This window comes from Poecilia formosa, unplaced genomic scaffold (genome assembly GCF_000485575.1).
Source record: "Poecilia formosa unplaced genomic scaffold, Poecilia_formosa-5.1.2 Scaffold169, whole genome shotgun sequence".
NCBI lineage: Eukaryota > Metazoa > Chordata > Actinopteri > Cyprinodontiformes > Poeciliidae > Poecilia > Poecilia formosa.
In genome coordinates this window covers 205,778-222,146 of record NW_006800108.1, presented here as the reverse complement: position 1 = coordinate 222,146, position 16,369 = coordinate 205,778, and positions in this window count along the sequence as shown.

Here is a 16,369-nt window from a genome sequence, read left to right as displayed (position 1 = left end):
AGATAAATGCGTTGCATCATTAAACTGAAGATATCCCACGCGTTGCTGGGGATAGAAAACCTACAGAGGCTCTGAACCATTAAGATCTTTTGAGTATCCAGAAAACTCTCTGTATGGACCCTGAAAGCAAATCAAATCACAAGAATTTTACACAACTTGTGTTGTCAAGCAAATGAAAATAACCAGAAGTATGCCTCTGTGTATTGTGTTGTAAAAATGAACTTGTTTCAGTGACTCAGCATTGTGATGCAGTCCTGGTGAATAATAAAAAAAAAAAAAAAAAAAAAATCACCAACCAAATTATTGGGCATAATCCCCACACAAACTTATGTCTGTCTTCACTTTGTCATGCTTGCTTTCATAAACATTGGATCAAAAACCTAACATTGGCCCAAGTGATTTTTAATCACTGGGTGTTTTCTTGAGTGCTCTGTATTTCATTGGTAAGACATTGTGAATTGTGTTTGGATGTTTTAAATATCTTCAGATAATTCAGTGCCTCAACATGGATGTTAGTTCGGTAAGTAGTTTGGCTCTGAGAAAGCAGGCTTTCAAAAAGGTACATTTTGTAAGACATGCAAGAAAATTGTCACAAAAAAAACAAAAATGCGAGTCAAAGACAGTTTGACAGTTTAAAAGAAGAAAAACACACAAGAGTACCTCCATTCCATTATAATATGCAATAAGAAATTTGAAGCAGGTCTAGATAGGCGCACGTGAAAAGTAAGTGACTTGAACAAATGCTGCAGCAATAACTTTCTGCATTCAATATCGCAGTGGGGGGGGAAATGTCCTTAATGCTAATCATAGTGTAGGTCAACTTGATATCCCTGTCATTTACTGTAATTTCATTTTAACTTAAAGTTTGAGGTCAGTTTAACAGGCAATATTATTTCATTCACTGTAGGAGTGTGAGGTAAAATTCTTTGTGCAATTATCAAGTAATGTGCTAGATTATGAAGTCAACATGATTTCCACTCAAACCTCTTCATGTCTTGCTTTTAACTAATGCCTCTGCACTTGCGCAAGGCTCCAGATTCAGGCCTTTGTTTCGAAAAGAGGCTGTTTGAACCGTATACAGTAAGTAAAACACCTTGTTTGACTGCACTATTAAATGCTGCCACATAGAAGCCTTTTATTTTCTATGTAGTTAAACCAGATTTAGCATTCACTAGGAGCATTGTGAAGTGATTTGTAAATTTAGTGCATACTCAATTTAAGCTTATTCTTGTTTAAAATGTCTTCTTGATTAAAGCCTTAGTTTCCTAATAAACAAAGGCAGTTGTACAGTTCCACCAGGTGTATTGAAGCACTGATACTCAGTAGCTTTTTAGAAGGGGAGTGACGGTCCGGTGCGTTTTGATTGTGCCTTTTTGCTCACTGCCTCATGTGCCAGTTCTTGTTGGTTCGAGTTAAAGCAGCTGCTGACCAGTGGCGTCTAGATGAAAGGACAGTTTCAGTCGATACTCTGCCCTGTTCAACAGAATATTCATTTAGGATGCCAGCGTGGGGCCCGAGGAGGACTGAAAATGTTTCAGAGCAGAGGGTGGCGGGATGAAAGGAATAAAAAAGCAATATAAAAGGCGTAACCAGACTGGAATTTGACAACAAGTGTCATCTACAACTGCAGGTATAAATGTCAGTCACATGACTGAACAATTTGATAAAGATATACATTTTTTTTCCCTTACAGACTTTCTCTTAGCATATAGTTTCCAGCAAGGAAAGGGGACTTTTAATAATTGCAAAATCTGTGTATGAACATTAGAGTATAAAAAGTGGGTGAATTCAGAATATTAATTGTGAATAAATAAATGTGCTGTTTATTTTATGAAACATGTCAAAAGACGTCTGGCAGATAAGATTAGGAAGTTTAAAACCATGACCTCAGGCGGTGGGCTGGTTTTAAAGAATGTTGCAGAGGGTAAGATGGGCCTACGCCATTTATTTCTTGATTGCAGTTGAAGCTCTGCTGTTTAATCAGCAGCGTTGTCTAATGTATTGGGTAGCTTGCACAATGCTCTTGTTTTCACAATCAGCCCAAGGAGGGCTGCAGGAGTTTCCAACAAAAGTTATCTCTTCAATATTAGCTTGGCGACTCTGCACTAATTACCAACTATTTTTCTCAGAAGATTATTGCACTCATGAGCAACAGACTTGACAAACCAGTGTGTCGTCCATCCAGTTATACGTTACGTTATTTGCAGCCCTGTCTCCATCTTCTCTCAGTAAAGACATAGTGAACCTCCCCAGGAGCGACGACTCAGCCAGGAGATCACAGAAGAAACGCACAACAACATCCGAAGTGAACTGTTGCTGAATTACAACATTTTTGCAGAGAAGAGTGGGCCAAAATTCCTCTATGTCTCTAAAAATTGTTATTCTAAATGATTGCATTGCAGTTGTTGCAAATCAAGCATTTATTAGGTTTAGGGGGCAATAATTACTTTACCCAACAATGTAAATAGTGGCCTCTTAAACTTCATCCCTATAAGGAAGCAAGAAAACGCCAGTGGGTGATGAGAGGCGCTGACTTGTTTGCTTAAAAATCATTATATTTATTACATGAAACAGGAAGACGGATGATTATTTCCTCATTTTAACTTTTGTAGCTTTGGCTATTTTGTTCCGAGCTTACTCTGGTACATATAAAAAAAGAGTTTTTTGCTGCTGAACATTTTGTACAGATCATTCTACGATTCTTGGCCGGCTTGGGAACCTCTTGCTCTGCATCTGCTTTATTGACTGCTGACTTATTTAAGTGCTTTTCCAATAGTTTGCTCATAGCCCACTGTCAAATACACATGGATTCCATTAAATCATCTACCAGCCAAATTTTGATTCTTTTCATTTTGGTTTGATAAAATAACAAGACCATCTACTCACAGCTTTTACAGTGGTGGAGATTGAAAATAAGCACCCTCTGATTTTAAAGTGACATCAATTGACTGCTTAGCTAATTTTTTTCACTTGATTGTTCAAAATACAAGACCCTTTGACAGACTAAAAAACAATCTATCAAGTGTTCTTATAACACCATAATGCTTCAACATTATGCACATTTCTTCTAGCTTCTTTTTCTGGTCAGAGTGGAAAAGCACTGGTGGAGGAATGTTATTAATGTCCTAAATTTCAGTAAACAAACAGCTTGTTCAACTGTTTTGTCATCGTCAGGAAAATACAAAGCTACACCACTTACTAAAGAAGTTCTTCTTGAAAGGAAATGCCTACAAAACCCGGGTTTAGCTTTGTTTTTTTGTTTTTTTGAAGGAGTTAAATAATGGTTTTGTTCCACATTTTAGTTTGGTGTTTACCCTTATTTCCTCTTCAATCTGCCCTTAAATCTGCCCTGCACAAGCAAAGCCAAGACATTTGTAACAAGTTTTTAATGGGAGCATTTTGTGCTCTGGCATTAAATGCCAGAGGCTACATTAATAGGGTTAGCAGAGTTGTTGGTGTGTTTTCAGATCTCGCTCGGTGGAGAGTTAATAAGTGTACAGGGTTATAAATTTGCCACCTTTTTGCTAGACAGTCTGTACTTTTTAAGTTGATGCCATCAAAACATTGATTTTTATTTCTTCAACCCCTCTTCAACCTCCCCAATCCCCCCCTCCTGCCACCTCCACAACAGAAACACTGTAAGCTACATTCTAGGAAAAAAAAAAGTGATAAGAATCCAAAGTGTTGCAGCTGTGGGTGTGGCTTTTTGAAAGAACCCCTGCGGTAAGAGTAATGGCGGAGATTAATGTATATTTCTTCACCTTTTAACAACATTTTTACCAGTGTTGGACTGAGAAGTAGCTCATAATGAGCTCAGCAGACGTGCAGCTCTTCCAGGCGTTTGCCAATAGATGCTGGCTAATCTGACAGAGCTGATCAGTGGGGGGGAGCCGCAGGGGAGGGGTGCTCTGTGAGCCTGGAGCTCAAAGGCCTGGAAACCGCAGCTCCAGGGAGGAGTTGCGCCGCAAAGATGGCTGCCGTGTGAGATTAAAGTATTTCTCAGACATCATGGGAAGCAATAAAAGGGCAATCTTACCCTTTAGGAGCAAAAAAAAAAAACAGCAAGTTGTCTATTTTGTCTATATTTTACAGTTACGGTGGAGACCGGGGAATCCGTTGCTAATGAAATGGATTATTGGTAATTGATTTACAGACCAAATGTTTCTTGTTTCCGTTCCTTATTCCAAACGCGTTTTGGCATTTGGTTGAACGTTCTTGTAGAATCCTTGTTTTCTAGATTGAAACTGTTTGAAGCGATTACTTTCCTTCCCTGTTGTGTCTCCTGCGCAGAGTGGAGCAGCAGTGAGAGACAAATGCTCCAGGTGCTGCTGAAAACCTCCCGGAGCTCACAGTGTGAGTCAGGAGAGGTAATGCTCTAAGTTAGATTTATTCTTTGATTTACCTTAGACTTGTTTAGTTGTAATAATTTCTATGGATGTAAACAGGCCTAAGTAACATTTGATGTTAGGTTTGTGTGAATAATGTCTATTTCTTGTTTTTTCTTTCTCGTTTGCCCGGCCTCGCTCCTCTCTACTCCGCAGAGATCGCGTTGCCACAGGCCAAGTTTTGGACACATTTTCTTACGCTGAAGCTTCTCCAAGAAGACCGCTAAACAGTGAGTGGATAGAAGTATGTTGTACAAAGTAGAAATGAACAAACACAACTTGTGTTTTTTGGGAAATGTCCAGGTGTGCTGTTACTTCAGCAATTGAAGATTTTACTGCTACTGTTAGTTTTTTTGTGTTTCCTTTCTACAGCTAATACAATTTCTGTTTGAGTCTCTGCCCAAAAAAAGTAAGAAAAAATGTATATATCTTTCTGACACCACAAAGGACCACGACAGCACTCACGGGTCAAAAGTTTCACGTTGTTGCACCAGAAATTGTTCATCTGTCCTCCAATTGTTCATAATGATTAAGTCCAAATTACAAAACAACTGGATGTATTAACTGGGTGCTGATGGACAATAATGAATGATATATCTTAGTACTATAGAAAATGTGCACCGTGTCGGCGGCGACACATCTAAATTTGCAGTACCGTAATTCCGCCACACTTGGCGCTATCTGAAAAATTCCAACGGTTTCTGAAAGGGGAGACGTTGCACTTTCCAGCAAGTATCGGGTTAATACGGTAACTTCACAGCTGCAGCTGCAGAGAGTGTAATTAGTCCGGGGGGAGGGGGGGCACTCGTTTAATAGACGGTATATTGTGATAATAACTTGCTGGATATTGAAAGTTCCAGTTGTTATCGATACATGGGTAAGTATATCATCTCACAGGACATTTAAAGAACTACTTACAATTAAAATAAGGAAGATTTATTTAGGCAGACGCTTGAAACTTTGGCGTAAAAGGGTTAAAGTCATTGGTGCAAACATGTTAATTTAGATGCATTAAATATGTTAATTTAGGTGTATTGTTCACAGTCTTTCTAAAATGTGCCACCGCCAAGTGATTGTCCTCTAAAGCACTTTGGTGTTATCAGTTTCATATTTAAAAGTTCTAAGGCTTTGAGACCGGCATGCATTAGATAACTAACACTGCACATCAGAAACAGTGAATTTCAGACCTAATTATTCCCAGTATTGCTAAAAGGCCATATCGCAGGTCTTCTCATATCCATGGAGCTGTTGAGATATCACAAATCCCCGAAATAATTAATATTCAGATTTAGGGCCTTTAATTGGCAGAAAAACTGAAAAAAATGTCCCCTCCTCACATTTAACCTGCTGCCAGGACACACGGGTGTGGTTTCTAGGCCCTTTTAGACTCATACATTTAAGATGTTTGACACTTTTCAGGTGATTTAACATGTAATTACCTTGAAACTAAGCTGGACATTGCAGAAGCAGTCAAAAGAAACACGTGCGCTCACACACACGGCAGCAGAAGAGCAATGGGCTGCAGATCTGAGACTCGCTAAAGTAAAGCCATGGTTACAATTTCTGCAACTGAACACACACTGCCACACTGCTTGGGGACTGAGATTTCTGTAAGAAGCATTAAAATAATGTTTGTGTATGCAAGGGTGTAACACATTTAAATCTTGATGGCACATATGCACTCTGGAGCTGTTTTTTTTCCCCCTCTATGAGTGTCTGTCCTTGTGTTATTGCTCCCTGAGATACTTGATATTTAATGAGGGGAGGGAGAATGGGAAAGGAAAGGAAACACCTAAGCTTTGAGTGCTTTTAATTTTCTTTTTTTTTTCCTTGTGCCTTCCCAAGTTTTGTTTGCTTACATATGTGCTTTAAAGGTGTACTATATATAACATTTATTATATATAGAAATGTATATATACATTTCTATATATGTATATCCTTTCGCACATATCAACTTAAGTGACACCATATAATAATTCAGTATAACAGTTTCAACTGCTCTGAATGGGATTCTCTTTGTTCGTTCTTCTTGCTGGTATGCATTAATTTTTGAATAGGAGGGTCTGTACCCTAAACTTTCTATGGAAGTTGGCAGTAGAAACTTGTCTTGGTTTACACTAAAAATTCATTTTTAGTCGAAACAAAATCATCCTTGCAACAAATGTTACATTTGAGGACTGCCAAACCCAGACACATCCCTTGGATTTCCAGACTTGGGCCATGATTCATCACTCTGTAACACTGAAGCAGTGTTTCTCCACAAAATAAACATAAAAATGAAAATAAGAACTTATACTGTACAGTTCTGTCTTCTCAGCCAAGTAGGCAAATATGTAAACATTTTTGGAAAAGAAACAAAAATAAATGTGCAGTATGTACCTCTATTCAGAGTTTTTCATGTTAAATTGCAGAAATTATAAGTACGCAAAGTAGTAAAACATGCAAAGTTAAAACTAAATGCGGAGAAAATCTATTATTTTATGCATAAAATCAAGATTAAATTGTGCAACAGCTACATTTTTCTTACAAAGGACTTTGTCAAAAGTCAAAGAACTGAAAATGGTGCAAATCTCACGTTAAGAACTTCACTAAAGTGTTTTGCATTGGCAAAACAGGTATATAAGTCAGAGCTGTGTTTGTAGTGAGCTGCTTTGTTTCTTTGTGAGACTCGATTAGAGTTTACACAAAAAACGCAGCTCATCTGCAAATGTGAAACTGCTGCTGATTCACCAGAATCTGCTTCTCCCCCGTTCGCTTCTGCTGTGATATTGTTGATATTTCGCACATGATACCCATGCACATCTAATAGTCATGTGAAGAACAGAGGAATCCAAATTGCTTCCCAAACTGCCACCTTAAATCAAAACTCGCTTTATTAACAAACTGTACAGTTTTTCGGTGTGTGTGTGTTGTGTGTGTGTGTTTGCGCGTGCAAAATTTTGATAAGAACTGTGTTTCTTTGATTGTCCCCTCTCTTACACTGGCTTCCACAGCAATCACTTTCACAGCTCAGTTGGCATCTGATTATCTCTCTCACACACACACAGACGTACAAACACAGAAATACACACAGATGCAAACGGCGTCATTTGCATTCTGCTTCCATCTCGAAACTGTTATTTTGGTGATCAGACCGAATGGGAGAGGAAGGGAGCTTACAGTAATTATGCAATTGGCTTTCGCTTTGTAGCGGCTCTGCTCTGTGAATGCATTATTTTGTGAGTGTGTAATACGTGTTGTGTTTCTTTTTAATTTGAATTGTGCAGAAGAACATATCAGAGCTGTACCTGCAGACCCAGTCCGGCTTTACCGGTTTAACATTCAAAACCTGGAACATGGTGGTTGTAGATTAAACCTTCGGGAACGACATTAAAACATTAAAATGAATTTACTTGCAAAGCACATTCAAATTGTTGTCATCATCTGCTGTTTTATAATATAAACATTATATAAATTCGTTTTAAATTACATACAATCTAACTTGATACTCGATATAACATAATGTATCTGAATTCAGTATCTAATTGCCATTGTTGTAATGCTTTCTATTGAAGGAAGCTAAATATGCGACAAGTAGTTGAGTTTGTTTCAGTTCCTCCCCACTGTGTGATGACAGTGGATGGTTAATTGTATTTAGTCGTTGATTTTGCTGAAAACTCTTTTACTTATGTATGTTTTGATAGTGGAAACGAGCAAAGCCACTTTCAATAGAAAAAAACAAACAAACAAACAAAACAAAAAAGAAACGCCACCAGAATCTACTGTGACTGACTGTGTGACCTGTAGGAAGAAAACCCAGACCAACTGATCCAGGAATACTTTCTGTGGTAAAGGAAGAAAAAAATAAAACTAGATTCAATGGAAGCAGTAACTATTTAGTGGTGTCACGTCGATTTTAAGAGAGAACAGAAACGCATCTAAACAGGTTCGTTGAAGTCTATCAGCTTGAAAACAGAGTCTACGTTGTTATCAGCGGCTCCTTCAGTGGATTCACCCATCCGAATGATGAGGTTAAAACAGTAAGACAGGTCCTAGTGAATCATCTATCAAGAAAGAACATGAGGTTATTGCTGGCAGCAGCTCGGCTGAAGTAGATGGACAGCAGCACTAACTGCCTGTGGGACTGAATTACCCATCCTACTGTAAAAGAATAGACTCCAGTTTGATTAGTTGCGGTGGTTATAGATGTCATTGATGAGTTAGTGAAAAGTTTTTGATAAGCCTTTTGATTTTCCATTTTCTATGTTCTGCAAAAAGTGTAAGCAGTCTGTATTAGATGAATAATGGCACATTGTGGTAGATCATGGATCACTCTTGAGAAGGTGGATGCTAATTTTAAGATTGATGACTATGTCTGGGAAATAAAAATGTATTTATGATTAAGCTTAACACTTGATTCATAGTCTGCACAAATGCTTAAGCTTAATTATAGAAAATTAAGCTTAGAAATGTTCATTGGAAGACAAGAAAAGATTGATAAAAAAAATTCAGCTGAAAAAAATTACGTAATAACTATTATTGCTTCAGTTTCATATTAGATGGACTGCATGAACAGAGCAAACATGTCGCATTAAGAGAACAAACTGAAATGGGTTTTCCATCTTTTTTTCATTCAAACTTGATTTGAACATTTTTATTGCTACATTGCAGGGGGTCTAGAAGTTAGACCCCCTGAACGTATCAACACATCATAAAATCATGAAAATCCTGGCAGATGTAATATCAAGAGCAGAACAATGTTTATTGAATTTAAAGTGGCATTTTAAAGAGAAACGCAGATTTTCAAAATGTGGGCTTTTACTTTGTGTGTCCGGAGTTTTTGGGTGTTGTTTTTTTCTCACCATGTTGGTTGTCATTCTAAAAAAGAAACATGGTGGGACGTGTCATGTTTGGTTTTGTACACGATGTCGCATTTTATAGATTTTTAGATGGTAACAACCAGACCACTTATACTTTCGAATCTCTATAATTAGGAGAAAGCACACTGTTTATGTTTATGTTTTCGCATCCACCTGAATAATGTGCAGAGTTGCGCCACTGATGGTGATCACCGTGGTTTTAAAACAAGTAAAACTGCTACATTACGGTGAGTGGTTGAATGGGTAGCAGAATCACCTTTCAATCCAAAAGTTGTGTTTGATTCCAATTTCCATCTGCCGCATGTCTCTGTGCCTCTGGGCAATGCACTTAATCCTATAAGAAGTTGCCTACTAATCTGCGTATTGGTGTATAATGTTCACGTGTTTGAGTGTAGCTTGTTGAATGTGGCTCCAGTGTGAAGCACTTTCAGTGTCTAGATGTCTAGAAATGTGGCTCATACATTTGGTCCACTTACCAGAGTTTATTTGGCACACTAACGGCCAAATAAACTAAAGTATTCCTGTGATTAATACTAAAGTATTAACATTATTAAAAAGCAGTCTTTGAAAGTAAAAAAAAAAAAAACAAAATAAAAAATATTTTAAACAAGGTTTAAAAGTGATTAAATTATAGAGTATGCAATCATGAATTGATGACACTGGAATGATACTATACTGCCTTGTAAAATGCTTTGAGATTGAATTTGTGGTGGATTAATTATATGTGGACTAAAAATGCCTGTGTTTTTTTATTTTGCCTATTGTGACCAAGGTACGATTTAGTCTGCCAGTTTTTCTTTACCTCTACTTCTTCACTCTTCTAGGTTCATTTCCTTTCCTAACCTCCCTTTCTTTAGGTTCATAGAGGTGACAATATCTGTCACTTGCTCCACTAACCATTCATGAAATGGTTTATTTTTCTTACTCTACCTCCTCGTAGTTTTATTTTTTTTATCTTATCATCTTGCCTCCTTACTTTTCATAACCCTTCTGTTGGTTGAGCATCCATCATTGACCTATTTGGTAAATATTACACTATCTTCTTGTCATTTGGCAAACAGCTCTCGTATTGTGCATTTGCCAATACGGAGTTGTAATCATCTTCTCCGCTTCCCTATTTCTCCCCAGCTATCTCTGTCCCTCGATTTTCCTCTTCAGCCATTTCTTTGTTGGGCACCAAATGATTTCCGCTACTTCTCAGTCTGCTATTTGTTGTTTAATAATCATGTATCAAGGATGTGCATGTGTATCCATAGGCAATTTTCTGCAGTGATGATGAGGAAATCTATTAAAGTCTTGAGGGTTTGTGTGTGAGTGTGCATGTCAGAGAGAGGGAAATGGTAGGAGCTATTTATTTTCTGGATGTCAGACTGAACGGCAGCTCTGTGCTCAGTCGCTTTTTGCGTACGTTGATATTAATTTAGCTTTTCTGCCTATATCTTCCATCCCAGAGTTTTTAATACAAGGAGAAAATATAATTTTGAAACAAAACCTGACTCGTGACAAGGTTTGCCTAAACTACTTTATGTTGATCTTTCACAAAAAAACAACAACAAAAAAAACAAAATCAACGGCAGTAATTCAAGTGTTTGGTTGTAACATTAGAAAATGCAAAAAAAAATTCTAAAGAGAAACTTTAGCAAAGATGTGATCTGGGTTTTTTGTGCATTTATTTTGAGGTTTTCTGTGTTTATTTAGTCCTGTTTCCCTGGGTGTCTCTGATGTCCTGTCTTCCCTGTTGATTGTTCCCAGCTGTGTCTTGTTCCCTGATTACCCTCCCTGTGTATTTAAGTCCACCTGTTGTCTTCGTTCCACGTTGGGTCCTCGTCTTGTGTCACATCGTTCATCTCTGCCAGTTCCTTGTGTTCCCGAGTTTTCATTAAATGTCTTCTATACGTCAGCCTGGACCTGCAAGCGTCTTACTCACCGCCAACAACAACAACAACAACAACCATACTTCATGACAAATACATTATGACCGAACAACAATAGGTTATGTAACACATCATACACTCCATTTTTTACATACTGGTGACGATAATGCAGCACAACTGCTCTCAATTCAGCAACTGGTGTCCAAACACAACTGCATAGTTGCAGTTTTGAAACAAAGTACTCTGCAAAAACTCTGTGAAACATAGTGACAGACATTCCTATTACCAAACAGGTCGTGTAGCATCTCGAAAATATGAAAATACAGAACATGTCAGTGGTCTTGTTTGGCACATGTGCACATGTGTGATAGGAATATGAATTATGCTCTCTAAGTCTGTCGTGGGATTGTTTTCGTGTGGCCAGGCTGAACATGTTCATGAGTGATTTACATGAATTTTTGATCTGTTGACAAGGAGGCCACATGAATGATGCCCAGTGAACTAGCTCCAATGCTCCAGTGTCATTCTCTTTAGTTTATATACATTACATCCATATATATACTTATGTTTCTATATGTGTGTGTGTGTGTGTGTGTGTTTATGTGTGTCTGAATGGTCTGAATTGAAGAGAGAATTTGGGAATATATTGGTCATGTCAAGGAGCCTCAGTGGAATGCCAGCAAGCCAAAATATTGGTGCATGAATCATTTGAAACTCTCCGGATGTTTTTATGAGAGTTGTTGCGGCAGAAGAGTAATGTCCCTGTGGGTCAGGGCATGCACCATGTATTCACCAGGCCCTAGGTACTATATTGGTGTCTCATTAAAATCGCAACAGTTGGATATTTTCTCCTGGTAGAATAGCTTAAAATTGACCATTGGAAGGAAAATATCATCACACGCTTATGGGCACCTCTAGTAAGGATGATTAAAATAGCGTGAGGAAAAAAAAAATCATATTTTTCTCTTGTAACATAACCTCACAAAATCACTGTAAATGTAGTAATAATTGCACTTCAACATATACTTTTTTTCTGAGTCTCAAGAAACCTTGATCATGGGTTGTTGAGTTGTTTTGGAATTTGATTTATTGATTGTAGTTTTATTCTGTGTTCCGTAGTCTCTTTCTTTGATTAGATCAGTCTTATTTCTGTTTTCTTTTTAGTTCAGTCCTTCTGGTTTATTTCTTGTCTCCTTGTAACTCTAGTTTACTTATGCTGCTCAGATCTAATTGTTCTAGTGTTAGATTTATTTCCTAGTCCCCTGTGCCTCTCTCTCTCTCTCTCTCTCCTCAGTCAGCCCAAGGCACATCTGTACTCTTTAAAGATTTGTTTTAAATAAAGAAGAGAACAAAAAAAAAACAGAAGTGCATAAGATGTTTGACTGAAATGCAAATTTCACTGTAATATTTGCAAAACATTTGTTTCCTAAATATTTTGTGCAATGATCAGCAAAATAAATAATTATCTTCACACCCCAAGAACTCTTTTCTGTGCATCACACCAGGCTGACGTCGGTGTCTCTGAGCATGTTGACCGAGTCAGGCATGCAGGATTGCAGGACGGTTCACTGCTGGGAGCAGGTGGCCAGCCATGCCTTGCGTGGCTCGTTTGCTCCTCTCCTTGGGCTTGGAACTCAATCACCACAACGATCTCTGCATTGAACTTCTTCTGTCTTTAGTGTTGACATCATTTATTTTATCCGTACAATAACCTTCTTTCTTACAGTAAGTAGTCGAACAATTGTTTTGGCCCTTGCTTTGTAAATAAGAGCTGTTCGTGCATGCGCCGGTCTATATTGCCTCATGTTATTCTCACATCTAGTGCTCTGGATCAAACAACATTATGAGCAAACTTTTCATTAAGTTCAACCCTGCAAAGTGATAACTGCCTCCCTTACCCTTTAACACTTTTATTTTTGATTTTTTTTTTAAAGGTATTGATTTTTTTTAAATTATTTTTAAATTGGCCGTACATTTTCTCTGAATCCCTAATCAAGTAGAAAAAGCCTTGAAGAAGAAACCAACTGTCACAACACAGTCTACATTAATTAGTGCTGCCTGTGTTGTGACCATCTGTGTCGCGTTCAGCCGAGCAGGGCCTCATTATCTCACTATCACATCACACTGCCTAATGATAAAATGACTTAACAATTGTTCACTTGTGTTGCAGTTCGGTTTGAACAAACCCGACTAAAGCTGCCATGAGATTAGAAGTCGTTCTCGCGCTTTCTTCCTATAATTACAAAATCTCGCTTGAAACATATGTCTGATTTAAAGCGTTTATTGAACAGCGTCTAATATTATATGTTAACATTTTACTCAAGAGTAAATAACAAGGTGATATTATCAAATGTCTCAGTCAAGCTGTGGCAATTGAAAATCAAGCTGCACAGGTGTGATGAAAGAAAAAGATGGACTCCGAGCTAATAAGTTGTAGCAAAGGTCATGCTTTGAGTTGCATTTTACAGTGTGACAAAAATAAAGTTAATGTGATACAGGCATTCATAGACATATCAAAATACCTCAGCATCTTATCAAGTTTTGTAGAGTTGTGACTGCTATGAAAAAACTACCTTACTATAATGAGATTTTTTTAAGAGTGGCAGAAATGGGCTACCATACATTTCAGTGGACGGGATGAATTGTGTGCTTTTTTGTGTGTGTGTGTGTGTGTGTGTGTGTGTGTGTAGCCTACCTGTGCTTTGAAACTCCCCACAACTAAACCTCTGAAATATCTGCTTTTTATGCTTTGGCCTTAATTATTCTCTTTTCTCACTATTCTTCTGTGACAAACTTTTGAGGCTTTTGCAATGCTTTCAAGACATTGTGCAAACGTGTGCTTTTTTTTTTGCTGCTTGTGGGGAACTTCTGATGTGTGTTAGACACACTAGATTTTTATTTAGGGAAATGAAGAGGTGAACTTTGATGCTGCATCTGTATCTCATCTCTTTTGTTCTTTACTAAGGTTGGGTGGGTCTCTTAAGTCTCATTGGTTGAACAGTACGTGGCCTGATGAGTCGTATTTATGTACCAGTCTCAAAATTGTCCATCTAATGCTTTTTTGTTTTCTTTTTTTTTCCACCCAGGAAATCTTGTTACAAAATACTGAAAGGTTATTTATGGGTCTGCACCCAATGTTCCAGGGAGAATTTTCTTTCTTAAAGGTGAGCATACAAACAAAAGAAATCAAAGTTACTTACAGTCACAAGAAACTGGAGCAGAGGAAGGCGGAGTCAGCAGATTGGAGCCTCGCAGCTCCAGTCCTCCTGGGGGTCACAAAATATTTGTTGTGTGTTATAGGAATATTTAAGTACACAGGCAGTACAAACCCCCCCCCCACCACTTCTTTTTTCAGCTTTATATATGTTGTTGTTGTTCTCTTTAGTCACATATATTTCAGGGCCACCATGCAGCAGTACAAACACCTACACAGTAAGAGGCACATTAATGCTTTAGAGCTTTTTGAAATAAAAAAAAATGTTTTCATGTCAAAGCCACCTTCGCTAAGCTATTTTCTCCTCTTCCTCCACTGAATATTATGCAGCATGCTTTCATAATTGGTAGGGATATTCTTAAGGTAGGGAGATGTAATTAAAATGAAATAACAAATGTAATTTAGAGTCAAATATTGACATGGGTGAATGATTTTTTTGTTTTTGTTTTTCTTGTTTTTCATCTCATGGGTTGAGTTGCTCTGACACTTTAGCCCAAAATTGTTTCCAGGACCAGTCCTTTTGTGTGCAAAGTTGTGCTTAAAGACATTCTGGACCTTTTACCTTGGAGTTTTTTAAAGGCATAAATAAAATCTTAGATTAAACCTGCTGTAAGGAGTTTTGAGAAAACTGTGGGCTGAGCCTGACTATTTGAACAAACATGTTCTACAAGGCCATCCAGCCTGCTCTCTTCTGTGCTGCAGTCTTCACTCCACAGCGTCTTTCTTTCAGTCTTCAGTTTGAACAAAGTACGTGGCGAAGGGGGAAAGGTGTGAGCAGTGCATACACAAGCATGACTTACACTGCTGAGACTTTCCTCCTGGCTCTGGCTGTTTGAAGCCGAGAGAGGTGTATTTCTGCAAATGGCATTAGGACCACTGGGAGCAACCAGGGGAGTTAGATTTTGTTTGGGCTTTTTTTTTTTTCCACAAATTATCCATTTTATATTATTCTGTCAGGACATAAGAATATGTAAAACATATTAAATTTTTTTATGAAAGTTATCTACTGCTACTCCTAAAACTGCTCATATAGATGGGATCCAGTTTGCTGTCTTTTGCTTATTCAAAAGGCAAAGAGGTCAGCGGCCAAGAAGATCTGGAGGAGAAATGCAAACCTCTCCTTCTTCCCAGCATCCCTCTCCACTTCAAGGCCCAAAAAGTTTTTTCCGCTTTAGTACTTTTGCAGACATCCTGCAGCGAAAACTAATTTCAACCGCATGTATCCGAGGCCTTGTTCTTTTAGTCATGCATCTTCATCTCATAACCAAAGCTATGGGTTGGAACATAAATGCACTGGCAAATTTTGAGTTCCCTTTTTTTTTGGCTCCGGTCCTGACGGATCGCAGCAGGGCTCCCAGTCCATCTGTCCACCTCCTGCTCCTTCTTCCCACCACTTCTGAACAGGACACCAGGATACTCGAGCTCCTCCGCGTGAGGCAGAGGCCGACCCCACCGACCTGGAGGCAGCAGCATCCACTCACAGCACTTGAAAACATTGTCAAGTTGTAGCTGGGACACAGCCTGCTCCCCCACTGTGTCCAGTGCTTCTTTTGATTACAAAACTTAATGCAAAGGGAAAATGCAAACTGTTACCGGGGACCTTGTTTGTGACAATAATGCAACACAATCTGTGTTTTTAATTCCTCCGGTGCATTACATGCATTGCCTTCTGTTCGAGTAGTTAATCTGAACCGATGCGTCGGATTTTCACTATAAACAAGTAATATGCTAATTGAGCTGACGCCATCCTGGATACAAGAAAGTCAATTTAAACTGACCTAATTTTCTACAATCATAATGCAATTCACATTTGTGACCCCATTTAAAAGAGTATAAACTCCTCCTGTTCCCTTCTGCTCTACAAAGTTCATCTTTTTTCCCCAAAGCTGTGGAGTTGGCAGCTGGAGTTTGTCTTTGTTGTGTATTTCTAGCGCATTTCTTTCACACCCATCCTCCGGTGGTGTGGGGGAACACGGCAGGGAGGCCTTCTGCTGCTGCTGGTTCTTGACGTCAGATTGGTGTCTTAGATCCCTTTAC